At 35.1% G+C, this 12,547-nt stretch overlaps 1 long non-coding RNA gene across 1 annotated transcript; it reads right to left on the reverse strand.

The window, feature by feature from the left end:
* Positions 1–3,366: 3,366 nt before the first annotated feature.
* LOC134250161 (uncharacterized) lies at positions 3,367–4,749 on the reverse strand. Its single transcript, XR_009988438.1, has 2 exons — positions 4,429–4,749; positions 3,367–3,472 (listed from the first exon to the last, which is right to left on the reverse strand). It is a non-coding gene; the product is annotated as an uncharacterized LOC134250161 (long non-coding RNA).
* Positions 4,750–12,547: the final 7,798 nt, after the last annotated feature.

Genomic DNA, 12,547 nt, shown 5'->3' on the forward strand with positions numbered 1-12,547 from the left:
AACTCTATAACCACTGGCGGATCTAGAAGGGGTCATGGGGTTTTTATTGCGCTTTGCCAAATGGAAATCAAATTACAGAACGACATATTCTTTCCCATTGGCTTCATCACTCCTCACAACAAAATACAAAGAAAATAGATCACTCCACTCGAAATAAAATGCATCACAGTCTTTTTGATGATTGGATATCAAATTTAACTAACTATAGGTGATAAGGGCAAACTAAATGACCTTAACTTTTCAACTTAAAAATTCCTTATTTGCCTGAAGATATTGAACATCGACAACAAAATCCCCTCACATGTTCTTGCTCTTCTTCTTTTAACTATAGTCACGTGGGACACCGTCTTTACTAGTGATGGAAATATATTTGTAAATGCAAGATGACTTTAAAACAATCATTCTAAAAGTACAGGGAGCCCCGAGGTCGATCTTTCAATTTGACGACAGAACTTCTATTTTGAATACCAAGATGTTGGCTAAATGTTAATAGAAAATCTAAACACTTTGTCAGAATTTATTAAATGTTTTAGAAAGTCATTAGAATTCCCTTCACCTGCATCTCTCAGTTAAGCATGTTCTATATTCGAAAAATTTCTAAAGCGAGGTAAGTTATTGAAAAACAAGTTGTTGAAAGAAGATCATCATTAGTCTCGTTTTAAGTCATCATTTCGCAAGATCTATGGTCGATACAATGACCTTGTCAACAAATAGCATTAAATCAAATGCTGATGGACGTTTTTCATACTTATTGTTATACCATTATCTACACACTGAACTGTCGTTAGATTTTTCTATAATTTTCCAACTATGACAAGGAGTACAAGGCGGGTGTGACTGGTCAGCAGGGGATTCTCCTCTACAAAAATTTGAATTTTTTAATTCAAATTGTATATGACAAATTTAAATTGAAAAATTCAAATTTTTGTAGAGGACAGGATGCTCACTCCTCCTTGGCACCTGATCCCACTTTTGATGTTCTAGAGGTCCATGTTTGCACTGCTCCTGGTTTGTACTGTTTGAATGGACTTGTCAGCTTGAGTACTGTTCGTTCTCTCCGTATAATTCATTCTACTTCTGGACATCCAGCTTATTTACACTCGCAGTTCATTATAACTTGCTTGAGATGAAATATTTTAAATCACTTATCAGTATTTTAAACTTTCAAAAGGGTCAAACAAATGCTCTGCTTACTATTAACAACAGATCAAACAAGAGGCCCGTGGGCCACATCGCTCACCTGAGCAATGTAGCTAGGAAAAAAGCATAAATCAGTTTATTATTAAAAAGTTAAGACCCAAAAGTGGTCCCAACCAATCCTTAAAAGGGAGAGGGTATGATTTGAACAAACTTGAATCTACACTAACAAAGGATGCTTCCCCGTCTTTGACTACCTGTGGCTATATTGCCCTTTACAATTTTAAAGATTTTTTCTACGTTTCTATTTAAAACTTGGATTCCATGTTGTGGCCCCGCCCTACCCCCAGGGGTCATGATTTGAACAAACTTGAATCTACACTACCTGAGGATGTTCCCTATAAGTTTCATCTCTCCTGGCACAGTGGTTCTTGAGGAGAAGATTTTTAAAGAATTTTTTTTATATTTCTATATAAAACTTTGATAGGCCATTGTGGCCCCGCCCTACCCCTGGGGGTCATGATTTGAACAAACTTGAATCTACACTACCTGAGGATGCTTCCCTATAAGTTTCATCTTTCCTGGCACAGTGGTTCTTGAGAAGAAGATTTTTTTAAAGAATTTACCTTATATTTTCACTATTTCTGAATTATCTACCCTTTGAATAAGGGCGTGGCCCTTCATTTGAACAAACTTGAATCCTCTTATACCTAAGGATACTTTGTGCCAAGTTTGTTGGGCCTTTCCAATGTGAAAAGTTAACGACAACAAAAACGACAGACAACGGACAAATGTATAGAAAAAAAGGTTGATCGCCATGACAACTATTTTTCCTCCCTTTTCACGATCCCTTTCTTTGAAATAAATGCATGCATTCCAGAATATTTTGAGTGTTATTAACTTATATTTTAACAGATGTGGTTTCAAAAACATTAATTTTTTATTTTTTTTCAATGTAACGTATATTACGTATTAAAATATACCAGGGGTAGAAGGGACTTGTTTTGGAGGATGTAACGGAAACAACATCTATCCTAGATTTGAATAAACAGGAAATGTATAGATTTTGAAAATAACATCCGGTGATTTTAATACAACCTGGTGAGACGGAGGAAGAGGTTGTTTTTCCAAGGGGGAGGGGGCACCTAAGGGGTGACAGAAGACAGAAAGGCAGCCGGCAGAATTTGCCAAGTTTGGTTGAAATTGGACAATGTGAGATAAAATCCATCAATCATTGACAGGAGGAATAGACAAAAAGATCGAAGGCATGGTAACGATAATGTACAATGTAGGATTGGACAGATTTGGAAAGGAGGAAAGGCAGCCATCAAGAGGACAAGTGAATAAGAACAGAAGACAAAGAGAGATGACCAATCTGAGGCGAGAACTGCGTCAGCTGGCAAGACGATTTAGACGCGGAACATCATTATAGATTTACATGTATACTAGTATATCATTTTTCATAAAGTTGAAACAAATGTTTTTAAAGAAATAGATATGTTCTAAACCTTGAATTTATTAGGACTCATCATTAAAGTTCTATTAACAGAATAGTTAGCCATTTTTCATGGCTAAGCTTATATGAAATCAATGTTTTCAGACCAAAATACATCCATATTGGTGATTTTAGGACCAGTTCCAAATGATGTACTATGAAATATATTAATCACTTTAAATAAAGGGTTAAAAATACAAATATATGAAATTTGAATTAATGATGGATTGTATTTGATGACAAGTGACATAATGAAATAACGGAAATCAGTTTAAATTAAGGGCTAAAAATTAAATGAAATTTGAATTAATGATGGATTGTATTTAATAACAAGGACATTGAACCGACCATAGGTCTTACGAAACTAATGGGTCAAATATACTTAATTTTACAAAACTTTAGTGAAAGATTTAGATGTCATTTCTTTAACCATTAGTTCAAAATCTTATAATATAGAAAATATGCCAAACATGTTGAATATATGGGTGTACAGGTCTAAAATATTGGCGGGAATCGGGACTTGGCGTTTGCTATTCTTTGTTGAATAACAAACACAAATACTAGAATATTAGGAGTGATTTTTTTTTAACATTATAAAACCAACAAATATTTTCTTTAAAGATACAACATTTATACACAGTAATAAAAATAAATAATACAAAAATTCATCAAATGCATAGAAATCTTTGCGACTGTGAAAAAATGAAATCCCCGACCAATCTTTTTTTTATATAAACAGCTTTGCTGCTAGTTACAATCAAAAGTCATTTCTTTTTCCGTTGATTCTTTATTCTCTCTTTTATTCCATGGTTCAGTCCGTTTTATTCATCTGTAATAATTCTGCAATAAATATTACATTATTATAAACTAATCCGTTCATTTAAAAACATACCGCATAAAAGTTGTGGTTTGATATTATAATTGCCTTTATTAAGCATCTTTTAAATAAATTTACACACACTTTTTAACAATCCAGATATTTAATCTTTGATTATATTTAATCATTAGTCAATCCATATCACAGGAAGCATTAATTTCGACAAAACATACATAGTCTGTCATTGTATACTTGATTCCCTTCATGTGTATATATACGAAAGATGGTCACTTTATTATCTATCATTAAGCATGATGGACAGTTTGGTAAGAATAAGTGATGAAATCCTATCCTTTGCTCTATAAACTAAGGGCTGGGTTTTTAGAAGAGTGGAATAACCCCCCCTCCAATAAGAAGGATACTCCAAGCGTGGAAATAAGGGCGGCTCGAGGGAGGCATCACTTGGGAAAGGGGGATGATGCGGTGTTCGGTTTTACATTAAGTAATCTCAAATGTGTACCACTTTCACTTTCATATTTTTTGTGTGTTTGAAAAAAATAACAAGTGAAACAAAAGAAGCACCTGTGGTTTATGTGTTTCCTTATGTCGGATTAATAATACACCTCGTGCTGAAGTATGTACGTGCTTATCATATGAATTGTTGGGCTACTTGAATAGGCCTTACTTTTAATTGACAGTTGATTAATAATGATCATATTAAGATCTTATTACTATGTCGTTATTGTGAATCGGTATATAAAGCAAACATATGCTTATAAATTATCTTTTATTTGATATATATATATATACAGGCTCTAGGTTTTCACTACTCGACCCATATTGTTCAAAACAAACAAGTCTAGAACATTCCCTCTAAAAATTTTCTCTGGCCAACAAAAGCATTATATAGCATCCATCCATAAATTTTATAACTATTTCGTATTTTTTAATTAACAAATTAAGTTTTAATGACACCTACCATGACATGCTATTTTTTGGTATGTACAGGGCCTGTAGGTTCCTTTTCCGATTTATGTGCGCTGTTTATAAGATGTTCGGCGATTTTGCGCGTGTGTTCTCCCGGGTGCTTGTTCTGCTCCGCCTCATGCTTGGTGCGCCCTTTCCCGCTTTTGCCGTGGACATACTTGTCCTGTTCAATGTTGTATTTGTCAAACTCGTCCATATATTTCTCGTCTTCTTGGGACATGTTTACTTCTCCAAAGTTCACACGTGGCAATGACCAGAAGTTAGAGTTATCTTTCTTTCAGAGCATTCCAGAGAGGCAAAGTAGGGGGTTGCCCATAAAAAGTTCATGCATGTGTAACAAATGTTTAATAAAAAGGCATGAGCAAGAAGACATACACCTATAGTAATATAGGATGCCATGTTTTATAAAAGTAACTTTACAATGCCATCCTTTCTGCTCCATAAATAAATTATTTTCAATATGAGCCCATTATATGGGCATTTGAAAACAACACAAGAGAACAAAAAATTGTTGGAGGACTGTCGTCGATGGCCTGTGACAGGCCTAAGTAAGTAAGTTAGTATATGGGCATTTGAAAATAACACAAGAGAACAAAAAATAGAGGGTGAAGAGGTTTAAAAAAAAAATAGATATTAAAATTGTCTTACAGAGTAGCAACACATTATCGCAGTAAAACCCATGTCACACCGGGGCTGCGTCCTAACGGCGACTGCACGGCGTCCTCAAAAAATGCAAAACGCCGAGGTGATCGCAGTAGAGTCTCCTACAGCGCCGTGACAACGCGTCGAGATCTCTACTGAACGCCGTAGGGTCGCGTAGGGTCTCCTAAAACGCCAGGGGACGGCGATCACTTTGGGCATGCACAAAGTACGCGCCGTGTGATCGCGGTCTGATAAGAACGCAGTAGAAACGCAGTATGATCGCCGTAGCAGCGCGGTGAGATCTCCAACAACGTAGTGGGAGCTCCGTACGAACGCCGTGAAGACGCACATGATCGCGGCACGAACGCAGCGATAGTACACTGCGCTTCCACGGAGATGTCGCGGAGTCCTTGGAGATGTCACTGCGTTTCTATCGCGTTTTTACGGCGCTTCTAATGAGATTTATCGTCTTGTGATTTTTTCGACTGCTACAATAAAGCGCATTGAAGTGGTAAAATTTTCCGTTCGAATGGAACGTTTTGAGCTACAATGAAGCGCACTGAAGTGGTAAAATTTTTCGTTTGACTGGAACGTTTTGGGCTATCTTTAGAATGATGATTGTCATACAATGACATGCCCATTTCTTTAGAAAAGAAAAATCGGTCAGATGGTTCATTCGAATACCTGTAGAACAGGTATTCCATAAATATGATAGCCAATCAAATTGGCGGCCTACATATAAACACCGAGTAAGCACGTGTTCGAACGATACATGTGTTTTGGTAACTCCAATGAACATGATAAATTCATAATTATGGACAAGATCGTTGCAATATGTGTTTTATAGAAGCAGGAACTCTCAAACTTTCTCTCTTATGATATAAAAATCTCCATTTCTGTGTAACTCATGTTGCTTGTCTCGAAGAGAGAGGTGTCCTTAAACATTACGACGAATATTTCTTTGTCGTTTCTAAAGATATGGGCGTGTCTAAATGTTATAATTGACGTCCAAAACATGACTCAGAACGTTTCATCCAAACGGAAAATTTTGCCACTTCAATGCGCTTCATTGTATCTTTAGAACGTTTATTGTCATCTTATGACACGCCCATTTCTTTAGAAATGGATAAAACGGTCAATTTGTTTATTCGAATACCCGTAGAACAGGTTTTCCATAAATATAATAGCCAATGAAATTGACGGTCTAAATAAATACCGATTAGACACGTGTTCGACCGAAACATGTGTTGTGGTAACTTCAATAGACATGATAAGTTCAAAAATATGTACATATTCGTTGCAATTTGTGTTTTACAGAAGCGAAGAGTCTCCAACTCTCCCTTCTAATTTTTTTAAAGCTCCATTTCAGTGTAACTCATATTGCTTGTCGCGAAGAATGGGGTGTCCTAAAACATTACGACGAATATTTCTTTCTCGTTTCTAAAAATATATATGGGCGTGTCATTATGTTGTAATTGACGTTCAAAACATGACTCAGAACGTTTTATCCAAACGGAAAATTTTACCACTTCAATGCGCTTCATTGTATTACACAGCGACAGCACGGAGTTGTCATTGCGATCATTGCGCTCCCATGGCGTTTCTACAGCGTCCGTTTGCGATCACAATGCGCTTTCACGGCGTTGTTAGACCGTTGTCAGCCACCTCACAAAACAAGAGCAATGGGATCATATTTGATCAGCAATAATTCCAGAGAAAATTACACCAGAACTTGTTCTGTTGTGACATGACCCGGCGAGTTTTCCTTTGAAGTCAAGCATACTGTAACTGCGATACAGAACACTTTTTATGGGCGTTTCTTATGCAAATGAGCAGAAACTGTACTGTATCTGAAAAATATCAACGATACAGTACGGTTTATTTTTAGCGATGACGGAAAGCTGTATCTGTATACAGACACAACAATCGTTCAGTTCGCATGATAGCACTCTTAGTATTTACTCAGAGATGAATTAAAAGTAAAATTTTACAACGTGAATTTATTAGTGTCGGACTTGAAAATTTTAGAAAGGAGTGAGTGAGGCAGTTCACCAATGATTACTTTGAACCCCCCCCCCACCCCCCCAAAAAAAAAATCATTGGAAAATCGTATTTCGTGAGGTTAGATTTATAACCAACCAAGACACAATGTGCGTGATATCGTAACCTGCTGATAAATTTAAAAGCGTATAATGTATACCAGTTTATCGAAAATTATTTACGAAAGCGAAAAAGAAAAAAATCAAAGGAGGGTGGGATGGGAGCCCCCAGTGAGTGCTGAGATCCCCTTTGGTTACACTACATTTTATTAAAAACATGAAGGTAAAATACCCCCCCCCCCTTCCTTTCATCTGTTTATTTCAATTTTGTGTATGACGACCGGTGGAGGACATTGTCGGACATTTCTCTCAGATTACGTTTTCCCAGAAGCATTTTTGTTTCAAAAATATTCGCACATTATGCTTATGTATCAAAATGTATTGCATTAAATCGTAGCTTAAAAAAAGAAATATCAGCAAGAGCTGAATAGAGAAAAAAAATCCTACGCAATGAAATCTAAAATTAATTACTAGTATTAGGAAACAAATTATATAATGCATCCCTTAAATAATTATTTCAAAATGATAAATACCTGCACGTCCATCTCACTCAGCATTTCAGTTGCGAATGCTTAAAATGAGATACTAAATCAACTTTCTGCAAAATTATCTGATTTGTTGAGTGATATGTACCCAAATACGCATGTAAATATGTGAGGTCATTAGAAAGGTCATGTCACAAGTCATTTAAAATACTCGTTTCCTACTGTATCGGAGATACAGGGCGGGGCCCGGCTCGAGCTATCGCTCTCGCCTTAAGCCCCGCCCTGTATCTCCGATACAGTAGGAAACTCGTACTTTAAATATAACTTGTTTCACTTAAATTTTGTAGAAAACTTTTCAGTGTGTTTATTTTTTACATTCATAATAAAATCAAAGAAAATCTAACAACACATCTGAACCGATAAAATTGAAAAAAAGGAGCTTAATCATAAAACTATTAAATATTAATAATTTAGTGCTAAATTATTTAAATAGAGCATTTTTAATTATCTAGAATATTTCTTGGCATGATTAGAAGTCTTTTCATCTTGTAACTTGAATTTTTAAACAAAAATGTTTCACATTCCTTCTGAATATTTATATCAATGAGTATAGAACGCAGTGTGAATGTATTGTGAACGCAGCCAGCGCAGTGAGAACGCCGTGAACACGAGGTGAAAACTCCTAACGCGCCGTGAAAACTCCGCGGAAGCGCAGTCAATCGCCGAGAGATCTCCGTGGGAACGCAGTAGAACGCCGTGAGATCGCCGTAGAATCGCATCCGTCGCCGTAGGGACGCCGTGACATCTTCATATTGTGAAAATTTTACGGAAATTCGTGCAATTTTCTTACGATTCCACGGCGATTTAAAAAATTTAACAACGCCGTAATGACTCCGTGTGAACGCAGCTTGGTGTGACAGGGCCTTAATTCAGATAATTTTACTTTAAGGATATCCGATCCTCAGCCAGGAAGGATACAATGAAACGCATTGAAGTGGTAAAATTTTCCGTTTGGATGAAACGTTCTGAGTCATGATTTGAACGTCAATTATAACATTAAGACACGCCCATTTCTTTAGAAACGAAAAAGAAATATTCGTCGTAATGTTTAAGGACACCCCACTCTTCGTGACAAGCAACATGAGTTACACCGAAATGGAGATTTTTATATCATAAGAGAGAAAGTTTGAGAGTTCCTGCTTCTGTAAAACACATATTGCAACGAATTTGTCCATAATTATGTATTTATCGTGTTCATTGGAGTAACCATAACACAGGTATCGTTCGAACACGTGCTTACTCGGTGTTTATATGTAGACCGCCAATTCGTTTGGCTATTATATTTATAGAATACCTGTTCTACAGGTATTCGAATAAACCATCTGACCGATTTATCCTTTCTAAAGAAATGGGCGTGTCATTGTATGACAATCATCGTTCTAAAGATAGCCCAAAACGTTCCAGTCAAACGGAAAATTTTACCACTTCAATGCGCTTCATTGTAACTCCAAAAATTGATTTTTAATTTGAAATGCATCAAAATGAAGTTTAAAAATGATTTTTTTTCATGCAACAATTTTCATTATATTCGTCTTTATAAGATTCAAGGTTTTTGGAAGTCTTAGAAAAGGTTTTATAAAAGTTGACAGTTGTACCCTATAAAAGGAAAAAAAAAATTAATACAGTTTTAGAGAAATAAGATTTTCATGAATCAAGCCTGAGATACCAATGATTATTAGCATGATATGAAATAAGAAGTGATTTGTGGTGTCTTGCAATGATATCAGAAGCCTTTAACACTATGTATTATAGAATAAAGATAAGATAAAATTTATTAATACCAATTTGGGGTCCATAAGGGCATACAAGTGAAGAGAAAAACAAAAGAAGAAATTCAATTGATAGTAGCAACTAACAAAAGATTAATGATGATACAGCAGTTGGGGATTACAACATATATAATCGACATACTGTACATGTATATAAGGCTTTTTTATAAACATTATTACTCTTTTGCATTTATTTGTTTCTTTTTTTAACATTGCATAATTCGCTATTTCTTATTTTAAAGATATTGATTAAAAAATAACCCAGCTTGGTTAGCAACATGTCATTTTCATTAGACATAATCCATAAAAAAAATTTCTTTATTTGTCAAAGTATAGAAATTTTTATTACTTTTAGCAATAATCTTAAAAAAGTCATCTCTATCATGTTTATATAATGGACATTCAATCAGTGAGTGTATCTCATCTTCCACACAGTTCATGTCACACATTCTACAAATTCTTTCATTTCTTGCAAGGGTGGTTTGCTGTCCTACAGTGTTTAAATTTTTTTCATATCTTCTACTTTCAATCCTGAGATTATGTGAACTTACTCTAAATTTGCATATAATTTTTCTTTGTTCAAATTTTTTTAAGAATACATGATGGAAATAGAAGATAAATTAAAAGCTAACAGAGAATACCAAATCCCCCGTATAAAAAGCTCCCCCTGACTGAATTTGTAGAATTATTAAATGTATACGTGTATACTGAAGCAAATAAAATACATGTATGTCAATATGCATACAAAGATATATTCTTTATTATGTGTATAGAAGATTTTTTTATAAGGAATGTTTATCACACTGTAATGATGATTTTATAACCTCATAAATTTTTCATTTCACATGCTGAATACTATCATTTAGTAAAAAAAAAAAAAGTATTTAAAAAAAAAAAAAAGGAAAAAAAAGAAAGGATCGACCGAGATTCGATCCTGCGACCTCTCACATGTGAAGCGAGAGACATAACCACTAGACCACGGAATCGCTTTACGCGCAGTGAAGTATATGCAGAATTGTTCATGTTCGGTATTCTCAAAATTTTACACAATCCATGGTGTTTGATTTATTTAGCCTTTATTAAACAGTTCTAATAGATGTAATAAGAACATAAAGTCCGCCGAGAACCTGTTTTATACGCAATAACTCTCCTCATGCCCCTGCGCTAAAAATAGCGACACGTAATACTATAAATACTAATAAAACAAACGGGGCGGGGTACTTGGCTTTAGGGAGTTTTGGTATAAAATTTTGCATAAGCTCAAAATCTTCTTGAAATATTGACCAGTGAAATGATAGTATTACATACAGACAGAATGTATAAATTTACGACCTTGAACTTTTTTTGACCTCAAAATCAATAGGGGTCTTCATTAGGCCACAGGGAGTTGTTATATAAAATTTCATTGCAATAGCTCAAATGGTTCTCGAGATATCGTGTGGAAACGAAAGTGTTTTAACAGACAGAATTTGCTTATTTATGACCTTGACCTTTGACCTTTTGACCTCAAAATCAATAGGGGTCTTCTTTAGTCCATAGGGAGTTGCTATGCTAAATTTCATTGCAAAAGCTCAAAGGGTTCTCGAGATATCGTGTGGAAACGAAAGCGTTACAGACAGACAGAAAGACGGACGGACGGACAGACGGACGGACGGACGGACAAACCCAAATTAATATCCCCCACTTTTCAAGCGGGGGACAAAAATACCAAATAAGTATAAAAAGACTGACAATTTCTCTGAAAGCCTGGATACCTATCGTTTTTTAACCTAAAATATATTTATTGATCAATTTCCAATTAGAAAATGCATAGCTGATATTCCTATTCGCCTTTTCTGCAAAAATATGGGAGATTTGGCGATTTTCCCTATATAATATGATTAATTTGAATCTTTAACTTTAAAGAAATACTGTGGATAAATTTACATAACTTTGTGGATTCAGAGACATTTTTATGAGTTTTTTTTTTATTACTTTACTGCTAATTTTATAAACCTGAGGATCGGACTACCTAAAAGAAAGAAAAAAGTTAAGAAGACATTTACTTGGCTTTAGGAAAGGGTCTAATTTTTTCAAATATCTGGACAATGTTGACCAGTGAAATAGAAAGCTTTAATATAACTGTTACTCAATCCGAAAACACTTTAATTTTTTTCTCTATAGATCGATTCTCATAGGATTTCGTACAAAACATATCATTTTTTTATTAATTCGAGGCAAAACTAAATGAAAACTTGGAAAATGGGCGGGGGAGGGGTGTTGCTTGATGCATTCATCCTGTGAGAATGAATTTTTTTTTTTCTTTGTAGGCCTATATTTTGAAAGATCATTCCTTTCAATATCTTCAGGTTTTATTGCAACACTAAATTATTTTTTTTTTTTGATAAAGAAGAGAATTTTTATTTTAGATGTATACTACAATTTTTTCAGATGTGAAATAAGTTGCGTCTTCTTTGAGTTTGATGTGCAATTTCTACACATTTCCATGGCCTTAAGAACCTAGGGGGGGGGGGGGGGTATACAGGCATGTGTCCTCCCAATAATTTTCCCGATAAAGAGAATGATATAGAAAATTACTATATGCTTGTGCCCCCTTACTAAAAAAAAAGTTTGATGACCTTTCTTTGCTTGTCAAGGAATTTTTGGTAGTTGGTAGTGCCCCCAACTGAAAGTGTTTGGCTGCCCCCCCCCCCCCCCCCCCCCCCCCAATTGAAATTGCTTCCTACGGGCATTATTTCTGATTTCGACAGGTATTTTATAAATGTCTAGTACATTTGCTTTTTTATTTAAGGATCTCAATCAGAAACTTGTGAAGCAATATTAAGGGATGAACGATTACTTTGCATACTAGTATTTCCCCCTCAATTGTCTACTACAAAGCTTAAACTACGTATACAGGTCATGTGTAATATATGAAGACAGGGTATTACTCTGTATCTGTAGATACATCATCAATAAGAATGGACCTGCTCCTAAAGCTTGAACTGCATGATAATGAGTGTTGGATCCAGAGTATAATGCAAGTATTATAGTACACGCATCCCTTTATAAAACAA

Source organism: Saccostrea cucullata, unplaced genomic scaffold, assembly GCF_032062105.1.
Source record: "Saccostrea cucullata isolate Sc308-1 unplaced genomic scaffold, CSIRO_AGI_Scuc_v1 ctg44, whole genome shotgun sequence".
Taxonomy (NCBI): Eukaryota; Metazoa; Mollusca; class Bivalvia; order Ostreida; family Ostreidae; genus Saccostrea; species Saccostrea cuccullata.